We start from the raw sequence: 15,194 nt of genomic DNA on the forward strand, positions 1-15,194 counted from the left end.
GGAATTTTTGAGTATCCGTTCTTCTTGAATACGTTGTATAGGTGGTTCTCCTCTGTTTTCTGAAGTTCGTCAGTGCTGCAGTGTGTGGTGGCTCATTGGAATAGTGTTCTGATACAGGTTCGTTTGTGTGTGTTGGGATGGTTGCTGCTGTAGTTAAGTATTTGGTCAGTGTTTGTCAGTTTTCTGTATACGCAGGTTTGTAGTTCTCTGTTGTCCTTTCTTTCGACTGTGACGTCCAGGAACACAAGTTTGTTGTCGGTTTCTTCCTCCTTGGTGAACTCTATGCCTGTTGAGGGTGTTGTTGATGATGTTAAATGTCTCTTCTATCTTGTTTCGTTTTGTGATGACAAAGGTCATTATTTATTTATTTAAGCTTTATTTAAACTACAATGCAATTGAATGTTACAATGATGAGATGTTAGAATACCTCCAGGTGGAGGAGACAAAGTGAGATGATTGGCTTCCCTTCATTCATCTCATGCCGTCACATTGTGATCTTGTGATATCAAATGTTTAAAAAATCAAACCAGGTAAAGAACTATTCTATTGCCTTATCAGATTTTCAAATATACAACATTATATCCAATTTGTGTTTTACGTATTTATAAATGTTTTAATTTATAAATAAAAATTGTGCTAATTAGTTTCTCAATTTAGTCAGTCTTACAATGTTTATCAAGACAGATATAAATCCCAATGAGTTGTAAAATATACATAATCTTAGAATTAATATCTCATGCATCAGAACAGAAATTTTTGCGCAAATTTATATAAGTAATACATAAATTATATCAGAGGGAGTGTGTGATTCAACAGGCAGATGTTCACGTTTTCGATCATTTCTTCCTACTGCTGCAAGAATGAAATATACTGCTTTGCAGAACAATTAAAGAAAGAATTTGCACCTGCTTGAGACTCAGAGAAGACCATATAAGACATAGGAGCAGAAATTAGGCCATTCAGCCCATTGAGTCTTCTCTGCCATTCAATCATAGCTGATACGTTTCTCAACCGCATTCTCCCACTTTCTCCCCATGTCCCTTGCTCCCCTTGACAATCAAGAACCTATCTATCTATGTTTTAAATATACTCAATGGCCTGGTCTCCACAGCCTTCTGTGGCAATGAATTCCACAGATTCACCATTCTCTGGCTGAAGAAGTTTATCCTTATCTCTGTTCTAAAGCATTCCTCCTTTACTCTAAGACTGTCCCCTTGGGTCCTAGCCTCCTCTACCAATGGAAACATCTTCCCAACATCTACTCTGTCCAGGCCATTCAGTATTCTGTAACTTTCAATTAGATTCTCCCCTCGTCCTTCTAAACTCCATCAAGTATAGACCCAGAGTCCTCAAACATTCCTCATATGTTAAGCCATTCATTCCTGGGATCATTCTCGTGAACCTCCTCTGGACCTGCTGTAGGGTCAACACATCCTTCCTCAGGTATTGGGCCAAAAATTGCTCACAATACTCTAAACGCGGTATGACTAGAGCTTTTTAAAGTTTCAGAAGTACATCCCTGGTTTTATATTCTGCTCCTCTCAAACTAAATACCAACATTGTATTCCTCACTCAATATAGCTTTATTATTAGAAATGACTTAGTTGGAGATACTTGTATAAGGTCAACTTGTGTATCTTGTCATGCTTCATGAATTTGTCTTATTGATACATAAAGTAGTTGGAAAGATTTGTCACCTGATTAACAACCTCACAGATCTCAATGTGAACATTCATTACATGGCTATAACCAATCAGATGGTTAGTCAATGGCTGAAGACTTCATAGAATATTATAAACCATGCAATGAAAAGATGCCACCCAGATGCATCCATTAGCAGCAATCACTCTGAATAGCAACTGAATTCAGATCATTAGCTCTGGTCTCCACTGGTTGAATTCTCATGGAGTGTCGACGAATCCACATTCTTTAACTCAAGCGAGCATCACTCATTTTGCAATTTATCAAGATGAGAAATAAATCGTGATATCTTGATAAGTGTCCATATTACTGAGAAGGATGTCTTAAAATGCATAAAGATGACTAAAAATCCCCGAGTCCTAATCAGATATACCCCAGAACTTTTTGGGAAGCTAGGAAAGTGATTACAGGTCCCTTGCTGAGATATTTCTAACATTGATAGCCACAGGTGAGGTACCAGAAGACTGGAAGTTGGCTAAGGTGGTGCCATTATTTAAGAAAGGTGGTAAAGAAAAACCAGGGAACGATAGGCTGATGTCAGTGATGGGCAAATTGTTGGAGGGGGTACTGAGGGAAAGGATTTACATGAATTTAGAAAGGCAAGAACTGATTAGGGATAGTCAAAAGGTCTTTGTGAGTGGGAATTCATGTCTCACAAACTTGACAGAGATTTTTGAAGAAGTGACAAAGAAGATTGATGAAGGCAGAGCAGTGAACGTTGCCTTTATAGACATCAGCAAGGTGATTGACAAGGTTCCTCATGGTAAACTAGTTAGCAAGGTTAGATCACATGGAACATAGAGACAGCTAGCCATTTAGATACAAACTTGACTCGAAGGTAAGAGACAGAGGGCGGTAGTGGAGGATTGTTTTATGGACAGCAGGCCTGTGACCAGTGGTGTTCCACAAGGATCGGTGCTAGCTTCACTGCTTTTTGTCATTTATATAAATTATTTAGATGTGAACATAGGAGGTATGATTTGTAAGTGTGCAGGTGACACCAAAATTAGTGCTGTAGCGGACAGTGAAGAACGTTACCTCAGAGTACAATAGGACCTTGATCAGATGGGCCAATGGGCCAAGAAGTGGCAGATGGAGTTTAATTTAGGTAAATGTGAGGTGCTGCATTTTGGTAAGACAATCAGGGCATGACTAATATATTTAATATTAAAGTCTTGGGAAGTGTTGCTGAACAAAAATCCTTTGTGGTGCAGGTTCATAGTTCCTTGAAAGTGGAGTCGCAGGTAGACAGAATAGTGAAGAAGGCATTTGGTATGCTTGCCTTTATTGGTCAGTGCATTGAGTAGAGAAATTAGGAGGTTATGATGTGACTGTACAGGACATTGGTAAGGCCACTTTTGGAATATGGCATTCAATTCTGGTATCCCTGTTATAGGAAAGATTTTGTTCCACTTGAAAGGGTACAGAAAATGTTTACAATGTTGTTGCCGGAGTTGGAGGATTGAAGCTATAGGGAGAGGTTGAATAGGCTGGAGCATTAGAACCTGAGGGGTGACCTTACACAAGCATATAAAATCATGGATAAGGTGAATATTCAAGATCTTTTCCCCAGGATAGGGGAATCCAAAACCAGAGGCATAGGTTTAAGGTAAGAGAGGAAAGATTTAAAAGTGACCGCAGGGCACTTTTATCATGCAGAGGGTAGTGTGTATATGGAGTGAGCTGCTAGAAGGCGTGGTGGAGGCTGGTACAGTTGCAATATTTAAAATACATCTGGATGGATACATGAATAGGAAGGTTTTAGAGGGATATAGGCTAAATACTGGCAAATGGGACTAGATTAATTTAGGATATCTGGTCAACATGGAGAAGTTGGACCGACAGGTGTATTTTCAAGCTGTATATCTCTATGACTCTATGATTCCATGCTTAAGTAAATATAGCCGTCAATTAACTAACATTCTATATCTCTGATATCATAATGTGAAACTAAAGTTTTTTTAATGACCACTTTAAGTCAATGAAACCATCTCATGCAATTTGTATGGCACATGACCATGAGTTTTAAATTATGTGGTGAATAATACATTCCCAACTTTATTAGATTTCTTTTAGAAACAGTCTTACTGCTTTCCAAATTGACTAAACCTCCCCTCCATCTTTATCACATAATCTCTTTTTCATTTGCTCTAAGGGCAATTGAAAAATGATTTGTTCATGGGCAATGTTCTGAACAAGCCAGGAGATGCTAGAGTTTGTCTATATCTTTTATGAGGAGACACGTATCATGATTTCTTCTGGGTTCTCCTCGTTAATTGTTGTAATTTAATAGCCAGATTATTAAACATTATTGAAAGGAGAGGAGAAGTTGAAGCTGTTCATCTTGAATTCACCAGAACTAGAACAAGAAAAAAATTCTATGTCTTGGTCCAACGTTTCTCTTGGATGTCATGTTTTGAATTTAAATGCATGTAACAAAGAAACTCCCAGAACTAGAAGGAAAAAAACATTTCTGTGTCTTTAAAAAAGAAAATAATTCTTGCTGAACCATTTCTCTTGGAAATCATATTTTGAATTTAAATGTACTAACAAAGAAATCCTTGGGAAACATAATATAACCACCTCTTTAATATTCAACCAGCAGCAAAGAACAGCACTTCTGACACTAAACAAATAATGATTCAGTGCTTAAACATAATAAGGTACAAAGTGCACTAAAGTGGGTGGTGGCAACCTTAAAATAAGTATAATGAAAGCCAAAGACATCATATTCTGAACAAGTAAAGTTAATCTCATTTGGAACACTGCTGTCTTGAAATTATTCAGTAATTCAGTTAAGGTACAAATGCTTCATTAGTTTATCTTCAGTACAATGAAAAGAGACTTCAGGAATTTTCAATGGAATTAGTGGAATTAATTATTCTTTGTTTGAAAACCTATAAGTTTTACTCTTATAGTGGGATATGCTGAGCAGGTATTAAATTACTAAACAGATAAAGAACATCAGTATGAATTTGTGACAAATAGGTTATGTCTGACTGATCTCATAAATTTATCGATGAGATAACTGTTCGGGCTAGTTATCAACATACACTGCATTTTGGGGTCTACAGAGACCTAGATCTTCAGTACACTTTGTGATGAAAAATCCTTCTTAAAATGTTAGTTCCATTCATATTATGTCGTCTTGTTCACATTCATCTATTATATAACACACTAAAATGCCATATCCTTTAAATTTATTCAGTTCAGCAGTACTGTTAACAAGTACTGGCAATATTTGCAGATCAAAACACAAGGCAACAAAAATTTCCAACAATAAATCCTTTTTGCAGAATAGATGGGACAAGAATTAAAGTCCCCAATTTAAGGTGACTGGCAAAAGAACCAAAGGTGACAAAGAACAATATTGCTTAGACAATGTGGTGATGATTGGGAATGCCTTAGAATGTGGTGGAGGCCAATTCAATTGTGAATTTCAAATTGGAATTAGAGAATTAGTTGAATAGATAAAATTTGCAAAGCTATTTGTAAGGAGGTGGGACTAGCTAAGTTGCTCTTGGAAAGAAGAAGAACATGACATCGTGACATGCTGAATGGCCTCTACTGGGATTCGGTGATAATTGAGCATTTACGCAAACAAAAATGAAAACCATGTATTGCCACCAAACACAAGGAGCGTACCAAGTTATTATGTTGCCAGACTAAAATCAAATCAATACTCCCTAAGTGAGGAGGGATCAACTGGTTCCCCTTGTATATTCATCCTCCTGTCTGCACCCACATCCATGTCCTTCTGGTTTAGTTAAACCAGCTTATTTTAAAAAAAAATCCTTCCTTTATGGATGCCTTTCTCCCAGACTGAATGTTATAAAAGGAGTCAGTTTAATAATACTTGAGTTAACAAAGCTGAGCTTATTAGTTACTAAAAGTGAAAAAGCATAACCACACACACACACACAAATACAGAGATAGATCAATAAAGAGTGAATTTAAACAAAGATAAAAGTTAAAAGATGTATGGATCAGTTTCTCTAGGCACTTCATGAAAAGTAGATAAGTGGATTGTTAATAGTTGAACATTTGATTTTGCCATCCTTGGCATCATGGTTAGTTGCAATCTTTTTGTCCTGTTTCCTTTTTATATTGGCTGGCTTGTAGAGTTCAAAATGAGATAATCTTTCCTGTCCTTTTTCCTTTTGACTCTTTTGCTGACTATTTGAATTTCTGTGCTCAGTGGATTAGTGTTCACCTACCGTGCAGGGGTGACTAGATGATGGTTCTTTGACTGAGAGCTTCACAACATCCCTGGTCCTAAAACCCAGGCCAGCACACACAAACCTCAATTCACTTGCACACTTTCTCCTAAAAACACATAGAGAGCAATGCAGTTGGGTTTTAACCCCTTTATTATATATTCCTAGAAAGGCAAAACACCAAAATTGGCTGAAGGGGTGCTTTCTGCTGCCCAAGGGGAAGATGGTAATTTGTCCCATCATCCTTTGCTGTTATGTTTCTCCATGTCTGAAGTTTGAAGCTTCCCTGACACTTTACAAGTATGACATTCCATGGATGTCACACAAGGACATCTGCATCATTTTTGTCTGTAGCAGTTATCTATTTTTTTAAAAATCTTGTAATTAAATGTTAAAAATGTTCATAATACTCTGAGATTCTGATTCATCATCATGACACCATCGTTCCTAAAGGAATTGCAGACATGCAGCCTCATCATGCATCCCTACCAAATGTGGAAGTCAACCGATTGCATCAGTTTCCTGATGCACTGTCACATTCAGCATTTTTAAACTCACACCCAGCCAAATCCAAGCCCATGTGCTCTTCCACATTAAAAATCAGCCTTTATGTTCGGAAGTCAAATATGTTCTGAAGATAATGTACAAATATCAAACCAGGTTTTGGCTGCTTTAGACAGATGGTGATTTGATGCCATACTAGTGCAAAACAATGAACATTTGTTAACTATTTACATTTAGTAGATTATGGTTGAGCAGGACTTCACTAGAACATTCTTTGTTCATGTCCCAGTTCCATGTGACCTGTCATCATCCCACATTGGCCTTTACTGCTATGAATTTGGAGTATAAACATGGAGAAGTCTTGATACAACTGCACATGATGATAGTGAGGCCACACCCAGAGTACTGTGTGCAGGATTGGTCCCTTATTAAAAAATGATATACTATCATTGGAGACTGTTCTAAAGAGATTCATGATGTGGATTCAGATGAAGGGATTAACATATCAAGTATGGCTAAAGGAGTTAAGTCTTTTTTCATTAGAGTTTAGAAGAATAAGGGTGATCTTTATTAAAATATGCAAAATTCTGAGCAGACTTGACAGGGTAAATGTTGAGATGTTTCCACTCGCGGGAAATCTGGAACTCAGGGATGTAGTTACATAACAAAATACTCAGTTAAAACTGAGATGCAAAAGAATTTTTTCTCGAAGAGGGTAGTGAATGTCTGGAATTCTCTACCCAGAGAGTTGTGGAGGCTAGATCATTGAAAGTATTTAAAGAGGAGGTAAATAGATTTCTAAAATATCAGAGTGTTGATGGGTACACTGAGATGGTTAAAAAAAGAGGAATTGAGGCCTTGACAGAACAGCCTTAATCTTATAGAATGGTGATCAGCATTGAGAGTCTGAATAGTCTACTCTGAATCCTAATTCTTATATTCTTATGACATCACCGATGATGCAGTCTAGTTATTAAATCCATATAGATGGGATCAGTAAATTACAAAAGAAGATAGACATACCAAATTAGTGGATAAAGTTGTGGCAGTTGGAATTTAATGCATCCAAATGTTGGCCATGCACTTTGAATCAATGAAAGACAATTTAGAATGTTTTTAAAATGTTGAGTGATTGGGAACTGTAGAGGAATAAAAATATTTCTAGTACATCTACACAAGCCATGTGACACAAATGTGTATATACAAAAATGATCAAAAGGACTCAAGGAATGTTGACCTTTATCCTTGTTCAGACTCATCTGAAGTATTGTGTCCAGCTTTTGCTATGGAACCACGGGAAAGATTCATTTTCCTTGGGAAAGGTATAATACAAATTCACCAGAAACACTGTCAGAGTTTACAGGAATAAATTCTGAGGATGGAGTTGATAGATGGTGCTTATGTTTTATTGAGTTCAGAAGATTGTGGTGTATCTAATTCTGGTATTTAAGATGATTAGATCACATAGATATAGAGAAACTCTTTCGAGCTAGGGAATGTGAACAACAGGGCATGATACAAGACGTTGGTGAGGCCACATTAGGAGTATTGCATGCAGTTCTAGTCACCCCATTATAGAAAATAAATTATTAAACTAAATAGAATGCAGAAAAGATTTACTGGGGTGCTACCTGGAATGGACAGTTTCAGTTATCGGGGGAGGTTGGATCGGCTGGGACATTTTTCTTTGGGGAGTAGAAGACTGAGGAGTAACCTTATAAAGGTCTATAAAATCATGTGAAACATAGATAACATAGATGGCCAACAGCCTTTCTCCAATTGTAAGTGAGTCTAAAACTTGGTTTAAGGTGAGATGGGAGAGATACAAAAGGGTCCAAAGGGAATTTTTTTCAGAGGGTGGTGAATGTCTGGACTGGGTGCCAGAGATAGTGATGGCAAGGAATACAATTTTGTCATTTAAGGAACATTTAGACAGGTACACAGATGGGATAGGCATGGAAGGATATGGACCAAGCACAGGCAAATGGAACTAATTTAATTGTGAAAACTGGGCAACGTGGGCATGTTGGTCTGAAGGGCTTGTTTCCATGCTGTAAACCTCTATGACTCTATCGTAATGGGGCTAGATTTTTAAGGAAGTTTTTCACACAGAGGGTATTGAAAATGTGGAACTCTGTTGCCCAAAAATGGTGAGCCTGAGTTTTGTTAGGTAAGGGTATCAAGATAAATGAATCAAAGGACAGTTAAATGGCATTGAAGACCAGATAAGCCATGAGCTAACTAAATAGTGGAACAGGCTCAAAGGCTGAATAGTTTAATTCTCTTTCTTTACTTGATGATGGAAGATTTGATATGTAGCTTTAGATCACCTAAATATAATCCATTTTCAGATGTTGCATTATAGATAATTGAAGCAAGCTTGGCGATAATGACCTATGGATGGATTACTGTCCTCTTATCTACCCACGTGCACAATCACTACTGGAATTTTCTTTAGCCTCAGATATTACCTGTGAATAGTGCCAGTGTTTTATAGCACTTGTTAATAAAATTATCAAGCAGAACAAATTTATAGGTTATGGCATCTTTCCAACATTACCTAACCTAGTCCAGAGTTATTAAAAATTCCATAGAAAAATTATCCCCCACAATCTTTTTTAATTTAATTTATTTTCTTCAGCTATACAAACAGTCTCAATGTTTTAAAGATGTGTTACCAAATGGTCATAGCATGGAGACAGCACAGAATATGTATCAGATGGAGACCCTATCGAAAGCTGCATCTTTTTTTGTGCAAGAGCTGCAATATTATGCCAAGAATTTATTGGATGAATGCAACCATCCTACTGAAATTTACATGACATACTGACAGCACTGATAGAGAAACCTCATATATAGTTTGCCAAGTCCACAGATTTCAGATAAAGAAAAGGTAAACAAAGTGAAGTGGAAGGGCGATAAAAAGTGCAGGAGGGAGAGGTGGAAGGTGAGAAGAGGGAGAAATGTGAGAAATGGGCATATTGGAAGAGTTGATGGGTACGGAAACGAATAAGCAAGAAAATACAGCGGGATATAGATAAGCTGCAGAACTGGGCAGAAAGATGGCAAATGGAGTTCAATGTAGCTAAGTGTGAGGTGATTCACTTTGGTAAGAGTAACAAAAAGATGGGGTACTGGGCTAATGGTCGGATACTCGGTAGTGTGGATGAGCAGAGGGATCTTGGTGTCCATGTACACAGATCTTTGAAAGTTGCCACCCAGGTAAATAGTGCGGTGAAGAAGGCATATGGCGTACTGGCTTTTATTGGTAGAGGAATTGAGTTCCGGAGTCCTGAGATCATGTTGCAGTTGTATAAGACTCTGGTGCGGCTGCATTTGGAGTATTGAGTGCAGTTTTGGTCGCCATACTATAGGAAGGATGTGGAGGCACTGGAACGGGTGCAGAGGAGGTTTACCAGGATGTTGCCTGGTATGTAGGAAGATCATATGAGGAAAGGCTGAGGCACTTGGGGCTGTTTTCATTGGAGAAAAGAAGGTTTAGGGGTGACTTGATAGAGGTGTACAAGATGATTAGGGGTTTAGATAGGGTTGACCGTGAGAACCTTTTTCCACGTATGGAGTCAGCTATTACGAGGGGGCATAGCTTTAAATTAAGGGGGGGTAGGTATAGGACAGATGTTAGGGGTAGGTTCTTTACTCAGCGAGTCGTGAGTCCATGGAATGCCCTGCCAGTAGCAGTGATGGACTCTCCCTCTTTATGGGCATTTAAGCGGGCATTGGATAGGCATATGGAGGATAGTGGGCTAGTGTAGGTTAGGTGGGCTTGGATCGGCGCAACATCGAGGGCCAAAGGGCCCTGTACTGCGCTGTATTCTTCTATGTTCTATGTTCTATAAAGACAGAAATGAAAATAAACATCAAAAGACTGGATTCCATTGTGAATCTGTGAAGCACATTGTATTTCTTGTTTAAGAATCTAACAACATAACTGATGTATTTTTGAGATGTTGGGCATCCAGTTCTTTATGTCCTTGTGGATTTTGTTTATCTTGTTTTGGCTTTAGCATTCTTTTCCTGTGGGATAGTATAATGGCATAGCTATAAAATAAAAGCTACATTATTTCTAGCCTGAAACTGAAGAGTCATAATAAGACACGCTTAGTAATCAATTCAAACTGACAAACTCAATATCTTTTCTCAGAAACTCAACCTCCTTCAAGGTAAAAGCCAATTTGTGTCAAAATTGCTGAGCAAGACATTTGCAATAAGGATCTTACAGTAGTGAAATCACCTTAAAGACTAATGGAATGTCTCATAGTGAGAATATATTGCTGTCTAGTATCAGAGAACTCTGCCAAACTAAATCCACTTTGTTATCTTAGGACCTGGCATAAAACACCAAAAACTAAATGCATCTAAGTTTTTAAAAAATGAATTGGAACAGTCCTCACATGTCATTCTGACGAAGTTCATTCAGTCTTTTGCAGGATTAAACGTTTGCTTTGGACACTTATATTCTTGCATTTTTATGGTGGAGCTTTAGATCATTATAAACTGATAATTAAATATTTTGCTGTTTAGATTAGACACATATATCTTAAGTAGGTTGCATTTAACAAGGATTTTTTTAAAGTATAAGATATTGAGGAATATTTCAAATGACAGTGATAATGAAGCAACATTTCTTGTAACCAGTCAACTGCTGTTGTAAATCATATATATTTAATTATGCCAGCTGATTACATATTTATGACTTAGCAGACTCATATCAGCAACATTAAAAGCTCACACTATTTTGTAATTGAAGCAAATGATTTTTCTGAGGTATAACTAAGAATAGAAAGATAGATAAATATTTTTGACTGGCACAGACATGACTTACTGAAGAATCTTTTCCCATGCTGTCGATCTCATGACTATATGACTCTATAAGGAGCTTTCAGATTTCATATTTGTTAACAAGAATCCTACTTGGTGTACACACACAGTACCCAGCACTCTTTTCTTATAGTAATCTGTGAAGATTACCATAACTCACCAATAAGAGAAAACAAAAATCATTTGTATTTCATTGAACCATTCATTATACTTAGGTCTGGATTGTATTTTCATAAATGATGATGATGCAATCATGACAATAAAAATAATTTACAGTCTATTTAATGACAATGAAGTGGAATTTACTGCCACTGAACAAACATGCATATTTAAACAGAAGTCTCCTGTCATGCCTTTGATACACTGTCAATATGACACAGATGAGAAATAAATCCTGTCTAAAGTGAAAAGATCAGTCATGCCTTTAGTAGCCTAAACCTAAACTCTTTTATTTCCTTCTTAAAATTCTGTAGTCATGTGGATCAATTTTACTTTCCTCCAGATCCCAGCTAGAATATTCTTCCTCTTAAATTTATCCAAATTGAATCTGGCCCTGCAGATCTTGTACTATTATATTTTTCTTTCTGGTAATATCTTAATCCTCATTGGGATTATTACTTCTAAAGTGCTCATTTAGTACCCCATGTAATCCCCACATTTATATTTTTACCAAATCTATTTTGTTACTTGTAACCAAATCTAGCAACATTCTCATTGAGCTATGCATTTTATTTTATTATGCATTCATGAGATGTGAGCATTACTGACTGGGCCAAAACACCCTGGAAAAGGTGGTGGTGATCTACCTTTTTGAACCACTTCAGGCCTTGGAAAGCAGGGACACCTACATTACTGTTAAGTTCCAGGATTTTAACACAACAATATTGAAGAAACAGTGATATTGTTCCAGGTCAGGGTGGTTTGTGGCTTGGAGGGCATCTAGCAGATTGTGATGTTCCCAATATTTGTTCTTGCATTGTCTCACATCTAATATGCAATATACAATTAAAGAACGTGCTCACAATATTATCACTGTATATGCATATGCATGTGATCTGATAGTATAAATGTCTTCATCTCCATCTTACTAAGTTCTTACACAACATGGTGCACTGAGGGAAGTGTGAAACAGTTTACCTCCAAATTGCTCAGGCACTTGAGTGCCCGTGGTTGTAATGTATATGGATACCATGAGCAGTCATAACGGTCCATTGAATTTGTCAGTACTATGTTATTATTGTTATAAGAACTAAATGTGGGTTTTAGAGGCTCTCAGCAACTCTGAACATTGCTGTTATCCTCTTTTAGTAGCTATGCGTCTGTACAGTTCTTCACACTAAATATCAGCACTAAATATCAGCATCCTTCCAATGCCATGTGACAAACTCATACCAAAAACAGTATCATTTATACCATCTCTTTGAATTGGCTGCAAGTGGCTGCCTGAACTGAGTGCCTCACTGCAGAGATCACATGACTAAAGCAAGCCAGGAAGGGTATTTGCACATGAAAGTATTTCAGTTCAAATGCAGTAAATCTTAGGTATCTGTGAGTTCACGACTCGTGAATTCACCCATCCACAACAAAAAGTAAGTAGCGACAAAATTAAACTTCCATGGGCAAACCCACACTTCCATGTCTTGAAACCTATTTTAACTTGTATTTTTAACAGGCTCTGCATTTGTGAGTTTCAAATTCAAAACCCTCACGCTTATGGAGTAATAATTGTATTAGACAGGGAGCCCCATCAACTTTTATTTCTATTTGTGTTTATGTCTACTTCTCTTTTGCAAGTTATTCATTAATCTAGTTCCACCACCATTTCAGGAAGTGTCCATTTCAGATCATAAAAATTACTGCTTTAAAAGAATTTTCACTTAATTTTACTTTGAGTTAATTTGCTAAATATGATAAATTTGCATCTTTTGTATACTGACAAACTCACTAGATAATTTAATCAACTCCATCAAAATCTGTGATTTCTGTCAGCTAAGGCTCCCTAATTGGACTAGATTAACAGCCAGGGAATTCATATTCTATGTGTCCACCTGATTGACCTCATCACAATTACTACAATTGCATACTGTATTATGGGATTGAATTGGAAGTTGACAGGAAGGTGCCAAGCTTGCCATCTCTTATTTTACTTGTCCCACTCAATATACACCCACCATGTTTAATATCAATATTATTATTAAACATGTTGGGTATATTATATTAACACAAGTTTACTTTCCACTTGTCCAATTTGAATGCTAGGTTTCCTTTAATGCTATTATATGTCAGTCTTCCGAATAATTGCTTGTATTATTCCTGGTACATTTCCTGACTCCATGTATTGCAGTATATATTATTTCAGTTATTTTTCTTCTTGCAAAAACAAAGCTATTCCTTTTCCCATGAGGATTGAGTCTAAACTAGCCCAAAATCTTCAGTTCATTTTCTTCCCTGTTTGTACCTTGTCAATTGATGTTTATCCTCTGCATCTGTATTATACATGTCTTTTTTTTAACTGCCTGATTATTATCCTTATCTACTTCTTCCCTCTGGATTCACTGGGTCTAGTTTTTTCATTGTTAATTTTACTCTTTTGATTCATGGCTTTGCCAAAGCGTTTACACCCTGGCTGTTAAGGTGCAGTTTAAACTATGGAACAACTCCCATCTGGTATCAATGCTCAACAAATGGAATGTATTGATATTGGTCCATTCTTTTCTAGCACATGGATGGGAAAAAAATCTTGAGATTAACACATGCTATGTTCTACTCCTAAGCCTATTTCCCTTTCTTGTAAATTCTTCTTGCTGAACTACATGCCTTTCTTATATATGATACTGGGAGACACATGTACTCCAGTGATCAGTTGTTGCCCTTGTTATGAAGTTGAAGACATTTACTGTATCCTTAAGAGAGAGTGACGACTTTTTTGGCAGCGAGAATTAGCAGGCAAATGTCATGTGACTGACCAGCAGTCTCAGAGTATACTGTAAAATTGAAAATATGTAACATTTGGCTGTAAACTAGATACCTCAGTCGTTTGTACCACCATTTGAATTTAACCAATCGTTTTAAATTATGCTCCAGGATACTAAAACCGAATAAAATTTGAATTTTATTGTTTTGACAACATCAAACCAATGAGATAATCCATTGTTTGGGATATAAATAAACTGGATTTTGAGAGTTAGCCAGAGAAAGAGCAACACCCTGCCATCTGGAGAGACTGCCATTCAAAACACTCTCTATCATACGAAACATCTTTGCAGGCAAAAGACCAAAGACACCCCAGGGAGATCTGCAGCAGAAGAAAACTAACATCGATGATAACAGCCGCTGTTTGGTTTTGAAAATTAAGTTGATGTAATTTTAATAGGGGCTTTTATTGGATCAGTGTATTGTTATAGAGTGAATGGTAGATAACAAGCAATTAAGAGACAGAAGGTTTAACATTGTAAATAGTTGTTGTTTAATGTTCACTTGTAGAGTTAAAGAATAAAACTGATATTTTCCTTTAAATAGTGGAACTTGAGTGTTCTCTGTTACTCATATTTGAACAGATTACGAGGCAAAGTGAGCTTTTCTGTGTTTAAAAATGTGTTGCTGGAAAAGTGCAGCAGGTCAGGCAGCATCAAAGGAACAGGAGAATCGACGTTTCGGGCATAAGCCTTTCTTCGGGAATGAGGAGGGTGTGCCAAGCAGGCTATGATAAAAGGTAGGGAGGTGTGGCTTGGGGAGGGGCACTGGGAATACGATAGGTGGAAGGAGGTTAAGGTGAGGTGACAGGCCGGAGAGGGGGTGGGGGTGGAGAGGTCGGGAAGAAGATTGCAGGTCAAGAAGGTGGTGCTGAGTCTGAGGGTTGGAACTAAGATAAGGTGGGGAGAGGGGAAATGAGGAAGCTGGAGAAATCTGCATTCATCCCTTGTGGTTGGAGGG

This window comes from Chiloscyllium plagiosum, unplaced genomic scaffold (assembly GCF_037043375.1).
Source record: "Chiloscyllium plagiosum isolate Xiang-an unplaced genomic scaffold, Cpla_swu_hap1 HiC_scaffold_3, whole genome shotgun sequence".
NCBI lineage: Eukaryota > Metazoa > Chordata > Chondrichthyes > Orectolobiformes > Hemiscylliidae > Chiloscyllium > Chiloscyllium plagiosum.